This window comes from Dermacentor silvarum, chromosome 4 (genome assembly GCF_013339745.2).
Source record: "Dermacentor silvarum isolate Dsil-2018 chromosome 4, BIME_Dsil_1.4, whole genome shotgun sequence".
Lineage (NCBI taxonomy): Eukaryota > Metazoa > Arthropoda > Arachnida > Ixodida > Ixodidae > Dermacentor > Dermacentor silvarum.
The window spans coordinates 153,065,118-153,076,392 of record NC_051157.2 but is presented as its reverse complement, the minus strand read 5'-3'; positions in this window follow the sequence as shown (position 1 = coordinate 153,076,392).

The window sequence follows — 11,275 nt, the reverse complement described above, 5'->3', positions numbered from 1 at the left end:
GTAGAAAATTCTCGACATTGTTTGTGGTGCGACAAGCTACGGCTTATGCAGCAATTAGCGCTAGGCCATATTATACCTATGGTGTCTGAGAAGCTAGTATGTCGCCGCTTTTATGCTGTCGTCCTGGGACGACACCATTTCCATGCTTATATAACGCTCGCTTCACTTTCGGGCGGTGTCGGTATAATTGTTTGCAGCAAACATTTATTTTAAAAGAAGTATACGTAATTGAAGTATTATTGGCATAAGATACCTGCTTTGATGCAAATTTTCATATATCTTAATGCTACGTTTGTCTTCTAATCAAGACAAATAACTTCTGGCATCAGTCTTAAGTTATGAAAGAAAACGCACATATGGCGGCTCGGTGAAATTGATATTATGGTTGTAAATACGCGGCCAAGTGAACGAAAAGAGGGAACCTAGGCGCTTTTACTGCGTAGGCAGTCGCCGGTGAAGCTATCGGTTATATTTGGCTGCTGCTGGACGAGCTCAGTCAGGAGACATATTTGAGTATATTTGGCTATTATTATTCCTAGTATTCAACGTGTGCCGTTTTCCATTGTTGGCTCAATTAATACATTCTGTGGTGAAAAACGAACTGTTCCAAAAAAAAAAACTTGCGCTTGGCCGCGCACAGCTTGAGACACAGCGAAGCTGGCTGATCGATTGCGTCACAACCTAAGAGATACCTGGCATAACGAAGCTCAACACAGGGGTAGTCGCTACCAAGTTCAACGTAGATATATCCAAGTTCAAGCTCGACATAGCTAAGTTCAGCCTAGCTAATACCAGGAGACACAATAGAACGGCCAGCTTCGTTGTGTCAGAAGCTTTGCGCGGCCTAGTGCAAGCTTTGCCTCCGCATTACGACGACAGAAGAGTAGTGAAATTGCACGCAGGTATGATAAGAGGCCACGCAGCCAGTTGTGGAAGATGACGACGAACATGGGAACAGTGGCACAAGCCTGATTCATGGCCAATCCCCCGTAGTGGAATGTGGTATTTCTATAGGAACCAAACCAAACGAGCGCGAGTACGAGCTCTAACCGACGGGCGGCAGCGAGCCAGCTGCGGAAGACAACCACGTTCGAGCCAATGCTGATGATGATGACTTCGTGAAAGGCGCACATTTTACGACTGGCTTAAAAAGCTTCACCGTAAAACAAGACACACCAAGTGGCAATCTGGCTGCCAACCACACTGATAAATGATACCACTACATCGTGTACTCACCGCAGCTCATTTGAAACTCCGTAATCGGACAGAATGCTGGTTGCAGCTTTGTTGCAATGGCCCTCCATGAAGCCACCCCGTCCAATGAGGATTTGCGTGTCGTAGATTATCCGTTATAGCCTTTATTTGGGGCTACGTAGCGTTTATGCCCCCTTGAAACATCCATTCTGGAGGATCGCTCGTATAAATGGGTACGCGCCCATTCGCAGTGCCCATGTTGGGTGTTCGGTCAACTACCGAGTAGCACATACACAGCGATTCAAGCCCTTGTGTCTGTGGGTGTTGACGCCGACTCCTGGACGCCGAGCTTTAGTTCTTGGGTGTCTTCTTGGGAGTGACCGGTTTCTTGGCCGCCGGCTTCTTGGGTTTCTTGGGCAGCGACACCTTCTCCTCGGCCATTGGCTTCTTTGCTGGTTGGGCCTTCTTGGCCGCCCCCTTCTTGAGAGACTTCGTCGTGGACTTCTTGTAAGTGTACCTGGTGCTTGCGGACTTCTCGGCTGCATTCTTGTCTCCGTTGGCCTTCTTCCCACCTCTAGCATTGTCCTTTTAGCGAGCATCTATTAGCCGCACATTCCAGCGGTGAACGTTGGCGCCGGCGGCGTAACCGAGCGACCAAGCACAGCGAAAGATGAAAGCTAACGGCAACCTCAGCGGGAGATGAAAGTCGCGAGGCTGAAAGCGCAGAGGAGTGTGCAGCGGTACCATGAGGCGTAAAGCGGAGGAGGGTATGGTGAAGACGTGGTAACAAAAATGTAGCGCGGTGGCGATGGCTAAGAGATGGCGCCGGAGTACCGCGTATCTTCTGGGAGGTCTGTCAGCGGCGGCGGCTGCTTTGAATCGCACCCACCCGTCACCCACACGCTAGCTCTCGCGATATTCAGGTTAGCAACGCAGTCGCACCACACTTGGATCCGTTCGCAACGTGCCGCATGACATTGATTGTCCATGCCGGCCAATATATCGCGAAAGGAACACAAGTACAGAGCAGCGCTCAAATTTCGTATTAGGGAGTATCGTAATCGCCACTGAATTTTTTTTTCTTCTCACCACAGAGTTGCCTACAGCCAGCTTGAACGAACCAACGCAACCTTGCTCTTGGTCTTTTGGATAAATTCTTTATGTCCTTCTTGATGGCCTGCAGACGTGGAGTAAGAAAAATATAGGAGAGAGCATACCGCAACGCGATTGTCGCCAGCTGTGGAGGCACAATACGTGATGAAAGCGCCCGAATACGGAGGACACGTCAGAGCGTGCGGTAGGTTTTAATACTTCCGGGTGATTATTTTTTTGAATGCCCAATCGAAACAATTTGAAACTCTTGAAATAAGCAAAAGCAAAACCAAGAAAAGACACAAAACATGCAACAATCTTTTTTCCGTCTTGCATGTGAGTAGCTGCTGGCCGATCGCGTACTGAATAAAAACTACGAGTAACCGCACGTCTCGGCAAATCGTGAGATTCCGTGATAGCGACGCAAGAAGTCACGTGTTGGGCTACCACTGTTGGATACACGATGCGTTCGCTTGCCTCTGCGTGACGTAATGCTCCCTCCTCTGTTTTTCTTCCCGCATGCCAGCAGCGACGACCCTCTGCGCTCCCTCAGCTCGCCAATGGACGCGTTCACCATGCACGACACCTTGGGGTGGCTGGCCGTGGTGTGAGGCTTGTTGCCTGCTCGGCATTACAGCAGCCAGTGGCTGGAGCTAGCACATAACTTGGGTCACTGGTAAGAAAAAGTTAGAAGAATGCTAGCCGCATTGCTTGTGAATATTGCTATTGCAAATTGGAAATAAAGCTTCAGAGTACTAGAAGTTACAGTTTGAGTGATATGTGAACAAACACTAGGAAGAAATTGGAAGCAATATTTTTTGTAACTTGTTTGGGAAGTAACTAGAGTATCTAATGCAGTCTTGTACAAACGGTTCAGGGACAGAAACCGCACTTTCTTAAGTTAGGCTGGTTACACGGATGATCTCGTTTTCTTCTCGCAACGATGCCCGGATAACTGCTCTGACTTTTGGCTCAAGGTCACTTGAAGGTCACCTACAACGGGAGCTAAAAGTATTGTATGCTTAAAACAGAACGTGTTAACACGCACCGCAATGCGGCCATTTCATCCCGTCTGCCGCAATCCGGGCAGCCATAGAGTTTCATGCAATAAACACTAGGGGGAAGTCTGGCAATACCCTTACAAACATTTTTGTAGAATGTCTAATAAAGTGTATAGACATTTGTCTATGAAGTCAACAGACTTTTTGTAGACATTTCTTTAGACTCGTCTCAGATAGTCTATGAACTTATGCCCCTACACTTTTTCAAGACTAGTCTACAAAATGTCTGAGTCGATAGACTGACTATAGACGGTCTAGACATCAATGAAAATTCACTTTTGTAGACAAATGTCTGCAGAATGTCTATAGACAAAACTCTATAGGCTTATTTAGTTCTACTTTTGTATACGTAAGTCTATAAAATATCTAGAAATGCTATAGACTGTGTATGGACAATTCCTATAGACCAGTCCATAGACAGTCTGTGGAATTATGGCCGCACACTTTTTGTAGACTAGTCTACAAAATGTCTGATTCTATAGACTGACTATAGGCAGTCTATAGATCAATGAAAATTCACTTTCGTAGACAAATGTCTGCAGAGTGTCTATAGACAAAAGTCTATAGGCTTATATAGTTTTACTTTTGTAGACATAAGTCTATGAAATGTCTATAGACTATAAACTATTCCTATAGACCAGTCTATAGTATGTCTATGGAATTATGGCCTTACACTTTTTGTAGAATGTTGTACAGTCTGCCTACAGAGAGTTACTGTAGATCAGTCTATAGCTAATTTATAGACTTCAGCCTTACAATTTTACAGGGTGTCCCAGCTAACTTAAATTTAGTGAAGATGTTCAATGAAAAATTATATTAATAAAAGACGGTGCAATACGATTCGATTTTAACACCTATGGCGTGCATTCGGCCTTGAATTCAGAGGTCTGACCTGTAGGTCTTTTTATGATCATATATATTGCATCGTGTTGTTTTGTAACCTTTCATTTTCATTGATCAGCTTGGCTAAAATTACTGTCACACCATATATACTAGATAATACACCACATTTTGCCAACTATGTTTCGGCAGGCAATGTTATTCTATAAACGCTCGCTGCTGGGGTTTGCTAATAAGCAGTTTATTGTAAATGTCCATAAAAATTTATTGTATCCAGTATGCATATGGGAACATACTGTCACGTAGTAGTGACGGTAGAAAAAAAACAGTCACAAAACTGTGCATGACGAAACTGGTTGTTTATTGGGCGAACCTGTGCCCACAAAAGCAAGCTACACTCAAAGCACAACGATAGCGGCGAACACAGTCGGCGATCGTCGAAAATCTGATCAGCGGCAAAACGCGTCGGCTTTTATAGCTGAGTCATCGAAGGTTCCAGAATAATCCCTGGTACGCGCGTGTCTTCCAGAAAGTTCTAGACAATTCGCGTCGCTCATACAATCAGATAACATAAACGTCGGTGAAAACAGGCAACGAAAAGAAGCATCGATAACGTTCTAGAAACTTCCGATACAGGTGCGTCCTGCGCCGAGCGATAACGTTTAACATTTGTTAGCCGGTGGAAAGCCGCCATCGGCGAAAGATAAACATGTATACGTGTCAATACCCTCCCCTTAAAAAGCATCGTCCCGATGCTATAAACAAACGCGAAAGCGAAAACAAAACGACGCGTATTAAAGAAAGAAAATAACAAAGTAACAAAGTACCTATAAGCTCGTCAGCGGGCGTAGAAAGGCTTAAGACGCACCACGTGGATGACTTCAGGTCGTGCCCGGCGCCGCTGTGATTGCGAAATGCCGTCTGGCACGACCTCATAGTCCAGTGCGCCAATACGTCGGATTATCTTATATGGTCCGAAATAGCGACGCAACAGTTTCTCGCTAAGTCCTCGTCGGCGTATCGGAGTCCAGACCCAAACACGGTCGCCGGGCTGGTACTCGACGTAGCGTCGTCGTAGATTGTAGTGTCGGCTGTCGGTCCTCTGCTGGTTCTTGATGCGCAGGCGGGCGAGCTGTCGACCTTCTTCGGCACGCTGCAAATAAGTGGCAACGTCGAGATTTTCTTCGTCAGCGACGTCTGGTAGCATGGCGTCAAGCGTCGTTGCCGGGTTCCTTCCGTAGACCAGGTTGAACGGCGCCATGTGCGTCGTTTCTTGCACGGCCGTGTTGTATGCGAAGGTCACGTACGGAAGGATGGCATCCCACGTCTTGTGTTCGACGTCGACGTACATTGCCAGCATGTCGGCGATGGTCTTATTTAGGCGCTCGGTGAGGCCATTCGTCTGCGGGTGGTAGGCGGTGGTGCGGCGATGGCTTGTCTGGCTGTACCGCAGGATGGCTTGAGTTAGTTCTGCCGTAAAGGCCGTGCCTCTGTCGGTGATGAGGACTTCTGGGGCACCGTGACGCAGGAGGATGTTCTCAACGAAGAATCGGGCTACCTCGGCGGCACTGCCTTTGGGCAAGGCTTTTGTTTTGGCGTAGCGGGTGAGGTAGTCCGTAGCGACGACGATCCATTTATTCCCGGACGTCGACGTCGGAAAAGGCCCCAGTAAGTCCATCCCGATCTGCTGGAACGGTCGGCGAGGTGGCTCGATTGGCTGTAGAAGTCCGGCTGGCCTTGTCGGCGGTGTTTTGCGTCGCTGACAGTCTCGGCATGTCCTTACGTAATGGGCGACGTCGGCAGAGAGGCGAGGCCAGTAGTATTTTTCTTGTATCCTCGCGGGAGTGCGTGAAAAACCGAGATGTCCAGCCGTTGGGTCGTCATGGAGTGCTTGCAGAACCTCTGGACGCAATGCTGAGGGTACCACGAGGAGGTAGTTGGCTCGGAGAGGCGAGAAGTTCTTCTTTAGGGGAATGTCGTTTTGCAAGAAAAACGACGCCAATCCTCGCCTGAACACCTTCGGCACAATGACGGTCTTGCCTTCCAGGCTGTCTACAAGGCTCCTTAGTTCCGGGTCGGCTCGCTGTTGTTCGGCGAATTCGTCGGCACTGATTGGTCCCAAGAAAGTATCGTCATCCTGGTCGTCCTGTGGCGGCGGTTCGACGGGGGCGCGAGACAAGCAGTCGGCGTCGGAGTGCTTTCGCCCGGACTTGTAAACGACGGTGATGTCGAATTCTTGAAGTCTCAGACTCCATCGTGCGAGGCGACGTGAAGGATCCTTCAAGTTAGCTAGCCAACACAAGGCGTGGTGGTCGCTCACAACTTTAAAGGGCCTGCCATAGAGGTAGGGGCGAAACTTTGATGTAGCCCAGATGATGGCGAGGCACTCCTTTTCTGTTGTGGAATAATTTGCTTCCGCCTTCGATAGCGACCGGCTAGCGTAACTTACAACCCTTTCTAGTCCATCAGTCCTCTGCACAAGCACGGCGCCGAGTCCTACGCTGCTTGCGTCGGTGTGGACTTCGGTATCGGCGTTTTCGTCGAAATGCGCAAGTATTGGCGGCGATTGCAGGCGTCGCTTCAGTTCTTCAAATGCTTCGAGTTGCGGCGTCTCCCACTTGAACTCGACGTCAGCCTTCGTGAGATACGTCAGTGGCTCTGCGATCCGTGAAAAATCCTTGACGAAGCGCCTGTAATAGGCGCACAGTCCAAGAAATCTACGCACTGCCTTCTTGTCAGCGGGCAGAGGAAAGTTGGAGATGGCCGCAGTTTTCTGAGGGTCGGGGCGCACTCCAGACTTGTTGATGACGTGGCCCAAAAACAAGAGCTCCTCATATGCGAAGCGGCACTTTTCTGGCTTTAACGTGAGTCCGGAGGTTTTGATTGCTTGAAGAACTGTTTCAAGGCGCCGCAGGTGTTCTTCGAAGCTTGAGGCAAACACAACGACGTCGTCCAAATACACGAGGCAAGTCTGCCACTTCAAGCCTGCCAGTACTGTATCCATGACGCGTTGGAAAGTCGCAGGTGCCGAGCAAAGACCAAACGGCATGACCTTGAACTCGAACAGTCCGTCTGGTGTTATAAAGGCTGTCTTCTCCCGGTCCCTCTCGTCGACTTCGATTTGCCAGTAGCCGGTTTTGAGGTCCATCGTCGAAAAATACTTTGCGTTGTAGAGTTGATCCAAGGCGTCGTCAATCCGTGGGAGGGGGTATACGTCCTTCTTCGTGATCTTGTTGAGGCGACGATAATCGACGCAGAAACGTAGGGTTCCATCCTTCTTCTTCACTAACACCACGGGGGACGCCCACGGACTCTTGGACGGCTGGATGATGTCGTCGCGTAGCATTTCGTCGACTTGGTGCCTTATGGCTTCACGTTCGCGCGCCGAAACTCGGTACGGGCTCTGACGCAGTGGGCGGACATTTTCGTCGGTGATGATGCGGTGCTTGGCGACAGGGGTTTGTCGAACTTTTGACGACGACGAGAAGCAGTCCTTGTATTGCAGGAGCAGAGCGTTTAAATGTTCTTTCTTGGGCCTGGGAAGGTTCTGATTGACGTCGAAAGTTGGCTCAGGTATTATAGTCGTCGTTGCAGGTGCACTGGAATCCGTGAAGGCGAAAGCACTGCTGGCTTGTACTATTTCGTCGATGTAGGCGACCGTGGTGCCTTTGTTAATGTGCTTGTATTCGGGGCTGAAGTTCGTGAGCATCACCCTTGCTTTCCCTGCACGTAGCTCAGCTATGCCTCTAGCGACGCAAATTTCACGGTCGAGCAGTAAGTGATGATCGCCCTCGATGATGCCCTCCATGTCTGCAGGCACTTCGGTACCGACGGAAATCATTACGCTGGAGCGAGGCGGAACGGTGACTTGTTCTTCAAGCACATTCAAGGCATGGTAACTTATGCTTGTATCCGGTGGTAGCGCGTTGTGCGTTGAAAGCGTTATCGACTTGGATCCTAAGTCGATGACTGCACCGTATTGGTTTAGAAAGTCCATGCCTAGGATGACATCCCTGGAGCAGTGCTGCAGGATTACGAAGCTCGCCGGGTAAGTGCGGTTGTTTACCGTGACTCGGGCTGTGCAGATTCCAGCCGGCGTTATTAGGTGGCCTCCCGCTGTCCGGATATCGGGTCCTTGCCAGGCAGTCTTCACCTTCTTTAACTTGGCGGCGAACGCGCCACTGAAGACGGAATAGTCGGCGCCAGTGTCGACGAGAGCGGTGACGTTATGACCATCGATGAGCACGTCTAAGTCGGTAGACCGTCGTCTAGCATTACGGTTAAGTCGTGGCGTCGGATCACGGCTGCGTCGGCTTGCTCCGCTGCTGCTACGTCGCGTCGGCCGGTCTTCTTGCGGCGGCGAAGTGCTGTCAAGGCTGTTGCTAGGCGGCGTGCTGATATCTCGTCGTGATGATTCGCGAATCGTCGTCGTCGGCGGCGGCGGCGGAGGATCTTCGGCATTGCGTCGTACAGCAACCGCACCTCCATCGGTTGCTGCCTTTAGTTTCCCGGGTAAGGGCTCGGAGATCGGCCCCGGGTGGGACGTTGTACTGACGGCGATGCGGCGAGATGTAGCGGCCTGGTGACGGCGAGCGTGAGGATCGTCGTGGTTGCCACTGGGCTCCGGCGAGGTAGTCGGCGATGTCGCGCGGTCGTTCACCTCGATCGGGACGCGGCGCGTTGACAGGGAACCCTCGTAGGCCCATTTCGCGGTATGGGCATGGGCGGTAGACATGGCCGGCTTCCCCGCAGTGATAGCAGAGCGGGCGGTGGTCGGGGGCGCGCCAAATGTCCGTCTTCCTCTGGTAGCTGCGCTGGGCGACGGGCGGGCGTGCTGGCGGCGGCGGCGGTGGACGACGGAACTGCGGCGTTACGGGGCCCTGGCGCGAGCGCGGAGGGGGGCCTTGACGACGGGCGACGGCGGCGTAGGTCAGCGCTTCCGGCTGGGGTTGCGGAGATTGTGGCTGCACATCGGGAACTCCAAGTGAGCGCTGAACTTCGTCTTTGACGACGTCGGCGATAGATGCCACGTGAGGCTGCGACCTGGGAAAGAGCTTATGCAGCTCCTCGCGAACGACCGCTCTGATGGTCTCGCGCAGGTCGTCGGCGCCTAGCGCTTGAGCGTCGGCGTAGTTGGTCAGGGCACGGCGGTTGTATTGCCTGACGCGCATTTCAAGCGTCTTCTCGATCGTTGTAGCCTCGGAAAGAAATTCGGTGACAGTCTTGGGCGGGTTCCGCATCAATCCGGCGAATAGTTGGTCTTTGACACCCCGGATCAAGAACCGAACTTTCTTTTCTTCAGACATGTCGGGGTCGGCGTGGCGGAAGAGGCGAGTCATCTCCTCCGTGAAGATAGCGATGTTCTCGTTCGGCAATTGCACTCTGGTTTCTAAGAGAACCTCTGCCCTCTCCTTTCGTACGACACTCGTGAAGGTCCTCACGAAGTTTTCACGAAAAAGGTCCCACGTAACCAGGGTGGTCTCTCTGTTCTCAAACCAGGTCCGAGCAGCGTCATCCAACGAAAAATAGACATGGCGCAGCTTGTCATCGTCACTCCATTTGTTGAACGTCGCGGTCCGCTCGTATGTCTCCAGCCAGGTTTCAGGGTCTTCAGCCGATGATCCACGGAAGGTCGGTGGTTCCCGAGGTTGTTGCAGCAGGATGGGGGACGCTGGTGCTGCCATTCTGGTCTTTGACTTGGCCTTGATTGCGGTGGTCTTTTCGGGGAGAAGTCCGAACTGCGGCACAAGTCCTTGCTGCCTACGGCTAGCTCGCTGGTCCTTGGCGACGTTGGTCTCGTCCACCGGTTTTGGGCTTGGGTCGCGGCTTTGCGGGGGCGTTCGGTGCATGGACGAACTAGCACCTCCACCAGATGTCACGTAGTAGTGACGGTAGAAAAAAAAACATTCACAAAACTGTGTATGACGAAACTGGTTGTTTATTGGGCGAACCTGTGCCCACAAAAGCAAGCTACACTCAAAGCACAACGATAGCGGCGAACACAGTCGGCGATCGTCGAAAATCTGATCAGCGGCAAAACGCGTCGGCTTTTATAGCTGAGTCATCGAAGGTTCCAGAATAATCCCTTGGTACGCGCGTGTCTTCCAGAAAGTTCTAGACAATTCGCGTCGCTCATACAATCAGATAACATAAACGTCGGTGAAAACAGGCAACGAAAAGAAGCATCGATAACGTTCTAGAAACTTCCGATACAGGCGCGTCCTGCGCCGAGCGATAACGTTTAACATTTGTTAGCCGGTGGAAAGCCGCCATCGGCGAAAGATAAACATGTATACGTGTCAATACATAAGGAACTGTACATAAAAGCATGCATGCAGATGGAAGCAGTCAAAAATCTAAAATGTATGTAGCCGTGAATCATTACGTAAAGCAGCATGAGAATTTTTGTAATTGCACATTGAAGAAAGTTTAGTCGCATGCAATGCATTCGCTTGAATGAATTATGCTATCTACAAATTAGTTAAAATTTTTGTTTACATATGGCGGCAACAAAATTTTGAACGTATACTATGCATGTGCACCTGTTGCTTCCCATCTGCATTTATGCATTCATGTTATTGGATTAATAATGATCCTGAACCAGCTGCACTCTCATATGTTGCAGAAACAAATATTTCAAGCAATTTCACTAGTCCAGATTCATGCAGTGCAAAAAAGAGAACAAGTGCACCGATATTCAAATAACTGTTTTTATTGAACGATATAATACATTATTTTAATGAAATACATGTCTTATGCATATCATCAAAAGAGAATATTTACATAGTTACAGCTGCTTCTCCTTTGCAAGAATGGTTGCCAGGCTGGCCTTGACCTTCGTGTCAGCCGTTCCGAAGGTGCTGCAGGTGCATGCTGCAAATATGTAGATACAACAATGTGAGGGGAAAATAACAAATGTGTATTCTTTGTACGTTCATTAAGCAGCTTAACATATCGCTCAAACCACTTAAGTCCATCCTTAATACGGTTTAACTATGGGCTAATGGCTGCTTGTCAATACAAAACAATACTATCGCATAATGTTTCACTCTACCGTATGATGAACAATTAAACTGTTACAATTGCTG